At 47.3% G+C, this 13,512-nt stretch overlaps 1 long non-coding RNA gene across 1 annotated transcript; it reads left to right on the plus strand.

Annotated features, from left to right (window-relative positions):
- Window positions 1-390: 390 nt before the first annotated feature.
- LOC143173029 (uncharacterized) lies at window positions 391-11,390 on the plus strand. Its single transcript, XR_012997444.1, has 3 exons — window positions 391-544; window positions 9,935-10,052; window positions 10,769-11,390. It is a non-coding gene; the product is annotated as an uncharacterized LOC143173029 (long non-coding RNA).
- The last annotated feature ends 2,122 nt before the right edge of the window (window positions 11,391-13,512 follow it).

Below are 13,512 nucleotides of genomic sequence, written 5' to 3' on the forward strand. Positions count from 1 at the left end.
GAGCAGGGCAAGCAGGGTTGTAATGTTGGTTTATAGACCCAATGAATAAATTTAACAAGGAAAAAATGGTTTGCTGTCTAGTGCTAGTTACGTGCCACTGCCAAGTACTACTCACTAGCTGTGTTTAAAGGTTTGTCCATGCAATCTGGAGATGCACCCAACCTGTGTTTGCTGCAACACTTGAGGGTGTTGAACCCACCCATGCTGTTTCTGCTTTCAACCTCCTGTGCCTTTAACTGGGATGCTTGCATTCACTCTAAGATCACTAAGTGAGAATACCTGTCAAGAAGTAATGAATATTTGCCAAGCAACCATGTTAATCACCTCATTTCAGTCTGCTTGTATACTTACAGCAACGTGACTACATGATGTGCCTCACTTGGTATTCATATGAAAAGTCACACAAGCCACAGGGAGAATGGAAAAGCTGCCCAGGAAGACCTAGGAAGCGCTGCAGCATGGGAAGGACAGCACGCCGTCACCCCCTGGAGCGGGCAGCAGGGGCTGCTGGGAAGTAAATTTCCTCTCTGGAGGTGTTATGTTGGTGAGTGTTGGCTTTGTTTGGTTAATTAGACTGATACCACATCTTCATGCTCATAGACGGTGGTGACTCGCTTTAAAGGAAGGGCTGAGAAGTTAGGAAAGGGACAGAATAAAAAAAATCCACAACAGGATGTTTCCTATGCTCCGGCTCCTCTGCATTTAGCCAAAGTTTTTTTATCCTCATGTTGAGCTTTTCCATCACACATTCCTTTCAAATTCAGGCTCAGTGTTTTGAAGGGCACTTTGTAATGGTTTTATCCAGATTCAGATTATTTGCAATCCAGAGGGAAAGCATGCATTCTTTGCAGAGCAAGTAGAAAACATATCTGAACACAAGTCAAAAGAATGATTACAGCATGCATGCTCTGTACCCATTACTGAATCCCCAAGGCTCTTTCTGTTTGTTTAGGCGCTTTTTCTTCTGCTGCTTCTGGTTGGACTGAGTGTAAACTCGGCAATGAATAAGAATGGTTAAAATGGATAACACAAAAAGATGTGACATTCTTGAAAGATCCCATGTTTCAAACTTAGATTCAAGTGAAAGCTACTAAAGGAACACCTCCCAGTGGTCTCAAGTAGATCTTTCTTCAGTGTGTCAGAGGTTTGCATATCCATCTGTCATAGGGTGCTCTTCTGATCTCATTTCAATCCCAGGCAAGCTGTGTAATCCCAGAGATTCACTGTGTAATGAAAAATGGCATTTGCACAAAGTGAGAGAAAAAGCATTGTTTCTACAGCACATTATGTTTTACACTGCTCATGAGACAGCGTTTCATATCCCATAAAAAAACATTATCTGTAACTTACTGTGCATGCTAGAAAAAGCGACATTGTTCCTTTAAAAGACGTCTTGTTTCTGAAAACACTTTATCTCTCACATTTCCCTAGCCACAAAGTAACCTGTGTTTATAAGCAAATCCACTCAACCCCCTAATAATGACTTAGAGTAAACATCTGACATGCACTGCTTTCAAGCTCCTCTTTGTTTAGGCATGAATTGTTCATTTTTATGTCTTTGGTATACTGCCTAAAGGAAAGACAAATGATACAAGGGATGTTTTACATTATCAGTTGTGGCAGAGGTTATGCCTGTGTTTATCTGATCCTCTTTTATTGCATTACAAATGGTAAGATAAACTGCCAGGCATACAATGGTCATTAATTTCAGGGCACATTTTCACATTGGATTTTTAATTTAAAATGTATTAGATGCAAGATAGCCAGTTGTCAAGGTTCCTAGTCATTTGTAAAACCTGTGGCAATCTCATGTAATAAAAAGTTTCTTCCTAATACCAGTGCTCAACTCATTTTAAAATAGGAGCGCTGGGAACAGGACGGGCAAACAGGGCGTGGCACATCAGCCAAGGCGTGGCGTGGTGGTTCATGGCAGTTAGTGCGGAAGGGCGCGCAGGGAGGGCGCCTCTTCGGAGGAGAGGCATTCCACGGGCCGAGCGGGGGACTCGGCGTACACATAACCCAGCAGCTGGGCACAGGTCAAGGGCACTCATCCCACCTGACCCGCAAGGCAGAATGGTGGGCACTCGTCTGAGAACAAAGGCCGCGGCTCCGGCTGGGGGCTCTGCACCATCTACCCCAGCGGTGGCCGATGGCTCCACCCAGACGGAGCTGCTGAGGGGAGAGGCTGCAGTGCAGACCTCAGGCTGCAGGAAGTGCCTAGACCTCTCTCCTGGGGTAGGGACAGGCAGCAGACCTGCCTGCAAAAGGTGTGCCCAGGCTGAGGACCTCCTGCAGCCAGCGGCTGAGCTGCAGGAGGCGGTGAGAAGGCTGCGTGACATCAGGGAGGTGGAGAAGGAGCTAGATAGCTGGTTCCAAGAGCAGCCTGCAGTGGACCTGCAGCCCACGGCCAAACAGCCAAAAACTCCCCCACCGGCACACACAGAAGGGAGCGGCGGGGCCAATAATGCAGAAGAATGGACAGTTGCAAAGGCAAGGACCAGCAGGAGGAAGAGACTTCCCCCGAAGCCTGAGGTGCCCTTGCAGAACCGCTTCACCACTCTGCAGGCCAAAGAGGAAAGTCCTGTCACACCAGGAGAAGTGATGGAGCTGAGTAATGCAGCCCGATCTGCCCCCCGTGTAACAACGAACGCCACTAAGAAAAGGCGACGGGTGATAGCAGTAGGCGACTCTCTTCCGAGAGGTACGGAGGCACCCATGTGCCAACCAGACGCGCTCTCTAGAGAGGTGTGCTGCTTACTGGGGGTTCGCATCAGGGATGTCACCGAGAGGCTACCAAGCCTCGTACAGTCCACTGACTATTACCTGCTGCTGCTGTTCCACGTGGGCACCAGTGACACAACCAGGAGCAGTCTGAGGACTATCAAGAAGGACTACAGAGCCCTGGGAGCGGCGGTAAGGGACTCTGGAGCGCAGGTAGTTTTTTCATCAATCCTGCCGGTCAAAGGGAAGGGGTTTGAAAGGGCCAGTCGAATCTGGCGAGTCAACAAATGGTTATGGGACTGGTGCCACAGCCAGGGGTTCGGCTACTTAGACCATGGGACTCGCTTTGAGAAACCTGGTCTACTGGGGGCTGACGGGGCCCATCTGTCAGAGAAGGGGAAGAGCATCTTTGGTCATAGGCTTGCCAAGCTGGTGAAGAGGGCTTTAAACTAGAGATGCCGGGGGAGGGGAACCTCAATCCATCCCACTCCTACCAGTTTGATGCCAGGGCCAGCAATAGATGCTCAGAGCCTGGCGAAGGATCACAGGTCAGCAGGAGAGCGCCTGAAGAGCAGCACAAAGGAACTCCAGCCAGTAAGACAGCTTCATCGGGGGCCCAACTTAAATGCCTCTATGCAAATGCATGTAGCATGGGGAATAAACAAGAGGAGTTAGAGATGTGCACACGCTTGCAGGGCTACGACCTTATTGGCATCACAGAGATGTAGTGGGATGGCTCCTATGATTGGAGTGCTGGGATGGAGGGATACAGGCTCTTTAGGAAGGACAGGCAGGGGAGATGAAGAGGGGTGTCGCCCTCTATGTCAATGACCAGCTGGAGTGCATGGAGCTCTGCCTGGGGATGGATGAGGAGCCGACCGAGAGCTTCTGGGTCAGGATTAAAGGGAAGGCAGGGACAGGTGACATTACGATGGGGGTCTGCTACAGGCCACCTGACCAGGAAGAATGAGCAGATGAGGCCCTCTATAGACAGATAGGAGCAGCCTCATGCTCACAAGCCCTGGTCCTCATGGGGGACTTCAACCACCCCGACATCTGTTGGGGGGACAACAAAGCAGGGCATAAGCAATCCGGGAGGTTCCTGGAATGCATCGATGATAACTTTCTTCTCCGAGTGATAGAGAGGACAATGAGGAGAGGTGCTATGCTGGACCTTGTTCTGAGCAGCAAGGAGGGGCTGGTGGGGAATGTGAAGCTCAAGGGCAGCCTGGGCTGCAGTGACCACAAAATGGTGGAGTTCAAGATCCTGAGGGCACCAAGGAGGGCGCACAGCAAGCTCACTACTTCAGGAGAGCAGACTTTGGCCTCTTCAGGGATCTGCTTGGTAGAGTGCCATGGGACAAAGCCCTGGAGGGAAGAGGGCCCCAAGAAAGCTGGGTAATATTCAAGGATCACCTCCTCCAAGCTCAGGAGCAATGCATGCCAACAAAGAGGAAGTCAGGCAAAAATGCCAGGAGGCCTGCATGGATGAACAAGGAGCTCCTGGACAAACTCCAACACGAAAAGGAAGCCTACAGAGGGTGGAAGCAAGGACAGGTAGCCTGGGAGGAATACAGAGAAATTGTCTGAGCAGCCAGGGATCAGGTTAGGAAAGCTAAAACCCTGATAGAATTAAATCTGGCCAGGGACATCAAGGGTAACAAGAAAAGCTTCTATAGGTACGTTGGGGATAAAAGGAAGACGAGGGAAAATGTGGGCCCTCTCCGGAAGGAAATGGGAGACCTGGTTACCAGAGATATGGAGAAGGAGGAGATACTCAATGACTTTTTTGCCTCGGTCTTCACTGGCAAGTGCTCAGGCCTCACCACCCAAGCTGCAGAAGGCAAAGGCTGGGACTGGGAGAATGAAGACCCACCCACTGTAGGAGAAGATCAGGTTCGAGACCATTGAAGGAACCCAAAGGTGCACAAGTCCATGGGACCTGATGAGATCCATCCACGGGTCCGAGGGAACTGGTGGATGAAATTGCTAAGCCACTATCCATCATACTTGAGAAGTCATGGCGGTCCAGTGAAATTCCCACTGACTTGAAAAGTGGAAACATAACCCCCATTGTTAAAAAGCAAAAAAAGGAAGACCCAGGGAACTACAGACCAGTCAGTCTCACCTCTGTGCCCAGCAAGATCATGGAGCAGATCCTCCTGGAAGCTATGCTAAGGCACATGGAAAATAAGGAGGTAATTGGTGACAGCCAGCATGGCTTCACTAAGGGCAAATTGTACCTGACAAATTTGGTGGCCTTCTATGATGGGGTTACAGCATTGGTGGATAAGGGAAGAGCTATGGATGTCATCTACCTGGACTTGTGCAAAGCATTTGACACTGTCCCACATAACATCCTTGTCTCTACATTGGAGAGGCATGGATTTGATGGATGGACCACTTGGTGGATAAGGAATTGGCTGGATGGTTGCACTCAAAGAGTGGTGGTCAACAGCTCGATGTCCCAGTGGAGACCAGTGATGAGTGGCGTTCCCAGGGGTCGGTATTGGGACTGGTGCTGTTTAACATCTTTGTCAGTGACATGGACAGTGGGATCGAGTGCACCCTCAGCAAGTTTGCTGATGACACCAAGATGCATGGTGTGGTCAACATGCTGGAGGGAAGGGATGCCATCCAGAGGGACCTTGACAGGCTTGAGAGGTGGGCCCGTGTGAACCTCATGAAGTTCAATAAGGCCAAGTGCAAGGACCTGCACCTGGGTCAGGGCAATCCCAAGCATAAATACAGGCTGGGCGGAGATTGATTGATTGAGATCAGCCCTGAGGAGGACTTGGGGTCATTGATTGATGAGAAACTCAACATGACCCAGCAATATGCGCTCGCAGCCCACAAAGCCAACCATGTCCTGGGCTGCATCAAAAGAAGCGTGGCCAGCAGGTCGAGGGAGGCGATTCTTCCCCTCTACTCTGCTCTCATGAGACCCCACCTGGAATACTGCGTTCAGATCTGGGGTCCCCAACATAAGAAGGATATGGATCTGTTGGAGCGAGACCAGAGGAGGGCCACAAAAATGATCAGAGGTCTGGAACACCTCTCCTATGAGGACTGGACGAGAGAGTTGGAGCCTTCTCTCAGCCTGGAGAAGAGAAGGCTCTGGGAAGACCTTATAGCAGCCTTCCAGTACCTGAAGGGGGCCTACAAGAAAGCTGGAGAGGGACTTTTTACAAGGGCCTGTTGCAACAGGATAAGGGGTAATGGTTTTAAACTGAAAGAGGGTAGGTTTAGGTCAGATATAAGGAAGAAATTCTTCACTATGAGGGTGGTGAGGCACTGGCACAGGTTGCCCAGAGAAGTCGTGGGTGCCCCATCCCTGGAAGTGTTCAAGGCCAGGTTGTACTTTGAGCAACCTGGTGTAGTGGAAGGTGTCCCTTCCAATGGCAGGGGGTTTTGGCCAGATGATCTTTAAGGTCCCTTCCAACCCCAACCATTCTGTGATTCTATGATGATTCTATGGGTGCCTACTCTGTTTGCATTAGGAAACACCTATTTTTCTGCTTGCCCAGTTTCATAGTTCAATCAGCTGTGGCAGTTTTGGAGTGTCCCATCTCACCGAGCACACCCTCTGCTGCCATCCACCAGTGCCAAACAAAACAGCAACACCGAAACCTGTTAAATGTGAGACTACAGAGGGTGAGAGAGAGGGGGGGGTGAAAAAAGAAAAGAGCATGGTGGATACGTTCCTGTAAGATACAGGTGTGTCTGAGTGCACCCTCTGTCCTTGCCGCAATTTTCTGTCTTGGGAGAGCTTAATAAAATCAATACAGAACTTTGAAGGGGAAAAAGATAACACAGAGGGTATGTGCTTTTTTTGTTCTGGGCTTAAGATTTCTTTGCTACTTGATAGGACTTGCTGTCATATACACTACTGCCTTATCTGAAAGTAGTTGAAGCTCCAAACATAAATCTATCAATGAAGCAACTTGCTGCCTTGCTTTTCAGCTCTGGATCTTGCAAACAACAGCCGGTTTTCAGAGTTTTCTGAGAAAAAACACTAGAAAAATATTTACAGCAGAGGCTGTGCCTCAGCCTAGTACCACCCCGAGAGCTGAAGCATCAGCACAGCTGAGGGTGCCTAACGTTTCCTAGCAAAGGTACCAGTTTTCAGCCTCTTACGGCTTTGACATGGCTTGCTCTGTGTCGTGGTTTAACCTCAGCTGGCAACTGAGCACCATGCGGCCACTCGCTCACTCTCCCCCCCCCCAGTGGGATGGGGGAGAGAATCGGAAGAGTAAAAGTGAGAAAACTCATGGGTTGAGTTAAAAACAGTTTAATAATTGAAATAAAATAATAAAATAAAATATTACTACTACTAGTAATAACAACAACAACAACAACAACAACAATAATAATAATAATACAAGTATACAAAGCAAGTGATGCACGATGCAATTGCTCACCACTCACTGACCGATGCCCAGCCAGTCTCCGAGCAGCGGCCCCCCCCGGCCAGCTTTCCCCCACCTGATGTACTGAGCATGACGTCACATGGTAGGGAATGTCCCTGTGGCCAGTTGGGGTCAGCTGTCCTGGCTGTGCCCCCTCCCAGCTTCTTGTGCACCTCCAGCCTTCTCCATCGGTAGAGCATGGGAAGCTGAAAAGTCCTTGACTAGTGTAAGCACTGCTCAGCAACAACTGAAACATCGGTGTGTTATCAACATTGTTCTTATCCTAAATCCAAAACACCGCACTGTACCAGCTACTAGGAAGGAAATTAACTCTATCCCTGCTGAAACCAGAACAGTCTGGCATTTCTGTTCTTCCTCCTCCAGGAAGAAAAGAAGTACTTTTTTAACTTTCAGCAAAAAGCATTCAGTGAGCTCTGAGAATGAGTCTAACAATCAAGAGGCAGTTTTGTTAACAGTCCTGGATTTTGTTTATTTTGTATCTTTAATGGCCTCTAGTAGTCTGAAAATTGGCAAAGGAGTCATCCAGTGACTAAGCAGGTGTCTTTTGCTGTCGTCATGGAGGACCACTAGGAAGTGGCTAAATTATAAGACCAGAGGCTGATCTGCTGCATGCTGAAAGAATTAAGTGAGTTCTGGTCCAAAATTTTCCCCTTGCAGTCTTTGTTTTTTGAGAGCTGTTTTATATGTAACTAGGAGGATGATACTTCAGGTAAATACTGTCCTCCTGAACTAACACAGAGAGGTGAGGAAAGGCTTTGTGGGATGCCTTCACGTGCTCAGTTGCTGGCAGGTGAAGAACAACCTTTGAAGATGCTGCCTTTTTCCAACCAGGTCTTTGCAATAATCTAAATTTCAAACCTGGCAAAAGCCTCAACTATGCGGTATCTCCAGGGGACCGCTTCCAAAGTGCAGGAGTGATTTTTCCCCTCCTCTGTGGGATCACCTCACTTCTCCCCACCAAAAGAGGAGGAGGGATTACCTCATTTTTGACACTACAGAAGCAGATCGGTATTTTCTTTTCCACAGAAACTGTGTTTTCATTGCAAATGCTCTGGGCATCTCTCCTCCTGCTCCTCCGATGGGCTCTTCATCTGGTCCCCAGGGAGTCAAAGGGCGGGTGGTGGCAGAGACCCCGGGGACCCAGGGCTCAGTGTTGCACAGCCACGCTCTGTGCAGTCTGCGTGGGGGAGAGAACGTAGCCGAGGTCAGCTAGGGGAGCTGTGGGGTGGGGTTGAATGACTTCACTGGTTATTTTTTTGCTCCTTATAACTTGTGCGGTGCAGCTGGGCTGCTTCACAATAGATGTAAGGTCTGCTGGTTCCAGCCTGAGAGCACAGCAGGACCCTGGAGTTAAATGGGGTGCAGGACACTGGAGTTACATGAGGTGTAGACTCCAGGACACTACAAGACATTGTGCATTTAGCTTTTTTGGCTCTTTCTGTGGCTGCACTGATCCTTGCCAGCCCAGCTGCACAGCTCTGTAGGAAGGGAAATTACAACAGGCTATTTGCAGGACTGTATAGTCTTATCCTCAACTCCACTTCAGAATTACACTTCCCTGAGGGTTATATCCCACTATTGACTGACTCTAAATAGCAGTAGCCAAGCTCGTGGTCTTAGATAAAATAAATCTTACTTAGGGGCTAATAGAAACAGAAAAGAAACCACATCCCTGCATACAGGCACAAAAGAGTTAGCAGGTGGGGTGGGGGAAAGAAGATTGAAGTAATTTTATTTAGTATTGCCAAAAGTGCAAGCAGGTGAAAGCAAAGTCAGTTATACTGTTTTACTTGCTGTTATTTGCCTGCTCCCAGTGAGCTGCATGGGCAGGATGCTGTGTAGAAAGAGGAGTGACTGTGGGTAGGCAAGAAACCATGCAGGGGCTCAGGGCTATCTGCAGAGGAGAAAGGGGGATGATGTGAAGGAGTTGGAAGGGCAGAATTCTCATTTCCAAGTCCCTCTCTCCCTTTTATCACATCCCTGTTCCCTGTCGGCAGCAGTGTGTCAGCAACTTGCTGCTACGTGGCACCTACATTACAACATAGTATTGCTGTACCCCAGCTGTGTGTCTGGGGCTAATGAAGGCCATGACAGCAGTCTAATCACAGCAGCATGAAGCACAGTGCCTACTAACTGCCCAGATATTTGACCTGCCTGGACCAGTTTGGCATCCCACAAGGAACTTTGTACTGTCCCATCTTGACTTTCCCAGTACCTGGCTGGGCTTGCTGGGAGCCAGCTTGGGTATGCCTGAGCCACACAACAGGCCCAGCACCTGGTGTAGCCACAGCACACCATGCTTGCCTTTAGAGAAAAATCTGGGGCAAAACCAAACAAAATAAATGTCTAAAATAAATTTACTACTGTAGACATTTCCTTCCAGCCCTTAACCACCTTACCGTCCCCCAGGCTCCAAGGGTTTCCTCATGAACTGAAGAATCCCTGTGACTATAACCCCCTCCCCAAAAAGTGCTCTGGCTGGGAGAGGGGTTCTGCTAAATTCAGTTACCAGCATTACCTCCCTGTGCTCCCGCAACTGACTTTCAGGCAGTGCAGTGTCAGCTGGGCTGGTATTATCTCCATCAGGCATCTAGAAATTTGCAATTTCCCATCTGGAAAAACCCACTCCTTCCCTGAACATTAAGGTGAAACTTCTTCAGTTTTGGATGCCAGATCACACTAAATAACTGCTCTTCTTTCCAAATCAAAGCTGAGCAAATATTTGATGGTGAATAATTTATTTGATCATTGTTACTTCCTTCCCTTCCCTCCCCTCCCTCTAGAAACTTAGAGTCCTGTTGTTGCTAGTGATGTACCCCAGACAAACGCAGTGTCCTGTGGTGGGAGGCACAGAGACAAGTCGTTACGTTGTGGAAGCAGATCCCCTTTCCCCTTCCAGAGGTGAGTCACACCATATTTATTTGCAGAGTAATGCTGGTTCATGTGAGACTGAACCTGGGTCCTCTTGGCAGCAAGAAGTAATCATCTTCGCCACACCCACCTTCCCCATCTCCTGCCCCCCCAGCTGCTGTTTCTAGCTGAACCAGGCAGGCTGTGTTTTCTGTCCTAGAGGACTGGGTTGTAGTGTTTTGCATCACTGCTGCATTCATCTCAAAGGTGACTGCACTTTAATAAGAAAGGAAGCCGTCCCTGTGTAGGGTTGGTGTGTCAGTGTGGGTTTATAAAGAAACCTGAGGTCCTTTGGGAGGAGAAGCACCACGGAAATGGGAGATCATAATCATTATCACCATTAAACACACAAAGCAAGAAAATTAATATTTTCCCCCATATAATAAAATCACTCTTTTGTGGTGGAGTGTTGCAGCACATCTCACAAGGAACATCGCACTAATCAGTTTATTAGACAGTTGCAGGAGCAAGTGGTTAACGTAGGGGCAGAGAGAGAGACTTTCTTTTGTCTCTTGCTTTGTTGGGAGGAGGGAAAGGCGGGGGGGGGGGGGGAAAGGGAGATAAGAAAGAGCTGTCCTCTTACGCCAGTAGCTCTCCATTTATTAAAAAGGAAAATGCCTGGAATATGTCGTGAAAAGGTGCCTCGCCTGTGTCCATATTCATCCTAAAGTACAGAGGGGCTGTAGCTGTCTTCTGTGTTTTCCCAGGGCAATAGAAGACAGCAAGTTTCCTCCAAGCTGCCTGCATGACTGGCAAAGCACAGGAAAGGTGGGAGCACAGAGGAGAGGAGCGATGGCTTCGCCAGCTGGTACCTCCCCAGCCCTGCACACAGCGACGTGGGAGCTGAGGGAATTGGACTCTTTCTGCCAGCTTCAGCAGGCTTTGTGGCGGGCCCTACAAAAACACCTCAGAACATCAGATTCTAATTGTCTTGGGGCTTATTAGGCAAATGTATAGCTGAAAGAAGAAAAAAAAAAGAAAAAAGAAAAAAGAAAAAAAAGAAAAAATGTTTCTCTTTTCCCTACTGTTTCTCTTCCCACTCAAATTTCTGAACTTGGGATATTTTTCTTTTACCTTATATTGTAAATTATGGCTGACAACACTATGTAAGAACATGAGGAAAATAAATTAGAAAGAAAAGATCACCCTAACATCAAAACTCACTAATAAAATAGCATTTTAAAAATAACTTTTTTCATGTATATGGATTAGCACACCAAGGAAACGGCAGATATTAGCTGATGATAAATGTGTATGAACATACAAATGTCTGTGACTGGGTAGCTGTTGAGTCACATCTGAAGGGATTGTTCACTGCTAACATGGAAAAAAGACTGGAAATTGTTCTGGTGATCTCTCACATAAATAAAAGCTATATAACTGAAAGCTGTCCATGGCTGGTTTGAATGTAGATTCCTTAATTTTTCCATTTTATATTTTCTTTAACAGTAATCAGCACCCAGAAGGGTTTTAAGTTGGGCAAGTTATTCTCTAGATAAAGGGTGCTTCAGTAATTCTTGTTACACTGAAATAGATTCTAAACATTCCCTGTGAAGACAAGAGAAATAGGCTTGATGCCCTGAATTACCAAGGAGTGGTTTCACCAGTGGCTGTGTAAAAGTGGATTTGGTCTGCACAATGGGCAGGTATAACCTCAGATACATGTAATTTGTACACATTCCTTTAATATTGTGAAGTGTTGCTATTTACAGTCTTTCCTGCTAAGCTTGTTTAGATTGTTCATTTATGAAGTGATTGTCATGATACGAGGGATGCAAATCTGCAGTCACTCTTCTCCTTTCAGGGTCCTCTCAGTCTGTGGTTCAGATGCAGAAACAAATCCTCAAGGTGAGAGTGTGCAGACCACAGGCTCTGCCAGCTTCCTTGATATTGCATCTATTCTTTCACCGAAGGAATTACCCTGTGATGTGGCCAGTGCCCAGACAAACCTCCCTGCCAGAAATACTAAAAGACCTATCACAAAAATGAATGAGACTCAGGTACGTCGTTCCTTTAATTCAATAGTTTCAGCATTTGTAACCCCCAACAAAGCAGCGTAGATGGAGAACAGGACAAGGGCAAAAAGGCTTTTTTGGAAGAAAGCAAAGGAGCAATAAGTCAGAGTGACAGTGGATGCCATTTCTCTGCTCCCGTGGGGACAGGACTGCTCTCCAATCTTCTGCTCCTCACCAGCCAATGGTAGACTTCGTTGGTACGAGATTGCCAAAACTCAATCCCGGCATTCCTCATATGCACCTGGATGGGGTGGCAATTAGCATGGGTCTGCTCCTGCCCTTGTTATGTACCATCTTATTTACTGTAAAAGCTGTGTAATTGGTTTCCACCCATTACCCAAGACATTGGGATCTTAACTGGTGGGTCATCTTATCTCTGAATCCCTTGTAAGGGTTGCAGCAATATGGGTACTAGACATTTCAAAGTGATGCCTTTTCCTTCTTACCTACATACTCTTCTCTGAGATACCCACTTTCAGAGTTTAAGTCCTTCCCTCTCATGGGATCACAGCTTTGTCTGCCATGTTTTGCTGCAAATGTTCAATTTATGCAAATTCTTTTTAACTCAGTTGCTGCTGAAGGGAGAGCTAGTTGGCTCATGCAGTCCTGCAAAATCTAGGACTTGGGGCCATGCCCTTTATTTTAAACACTCAGTGGTTCAGAAGGAGGCTGGGTGCACACGGAGTCCTGAATTTTGTGTGAGGCTTGCTTGTTTTCCAGGCTGCAAGCACTATGGGATTACAAAACTGGATCAGTCCTTGAAATAAAGTTGATTCAAGCCACCTTTGATTCTGTCTACATAACAAAAAGTCAAGAAGATCAATAGATCAAAGCAGTTGGTGCCCAAAATCTGCATGACAGGCATTTCAGAGATTTTACTTTGAACTGGGGACAGCCTGGGTGTTATGCACCTCTCAAGCATGTTGCTGCTCCAAACCAACCATGCAAACATAGATGGACCCCATCCCGACCCCATGTCATATAGGGACAGATACAAGTGGTCTGTGCTGTCTTTATACCCAGTGCCCAGTGCCGAATTTGTTCCTGGGATATAATGGGTATAGAGGTGATGCTCTTCATCCAGGTGTTGCCTTCATCCAGGTGTTCCTATCTGCTGTCAGCTCCCTCCTTGAGCTAACCTAATGGGCCTCTGCTTCTCATCAAAGGACACTTCTTCCCATGAAGCTCAGTTCTGCTCTCAAAGGAATGTTAACAAATAGGTAGGAATGTGCATATTTTTAAAATTATAAAATAATGAAATTAATAAAAATGACATCTGGAGTGTACATACAATTGCTTCTGCCACCTTCCTGTGTGATCCCTGTGTGCTTGCCCAGGTACTTAGGCAGGCACAAAGTAAGACACACTGTCAGCTTACTGCACTAGTTTTGGAAGTGACTGGACTAGATGATTTCCCATCTTAGCTAATTATAATT

The sequence above is a fragment of the Aptenodytes patagonicus genome, chromosome Z, assembly GCF_965638725.1.
Source record: "Aptenodytes patagonicus chromosome Z, bAptPat1.pri.cur, whole genome shotgun sequence".
In the NCBI taxonomy this organism is placed as follows: Eukaryota; Metazoa; Chordata; class Aves; order Sphenisciformes; family Spheniscidae; genus Aptenodytes; species Aptenodytes patagonicus.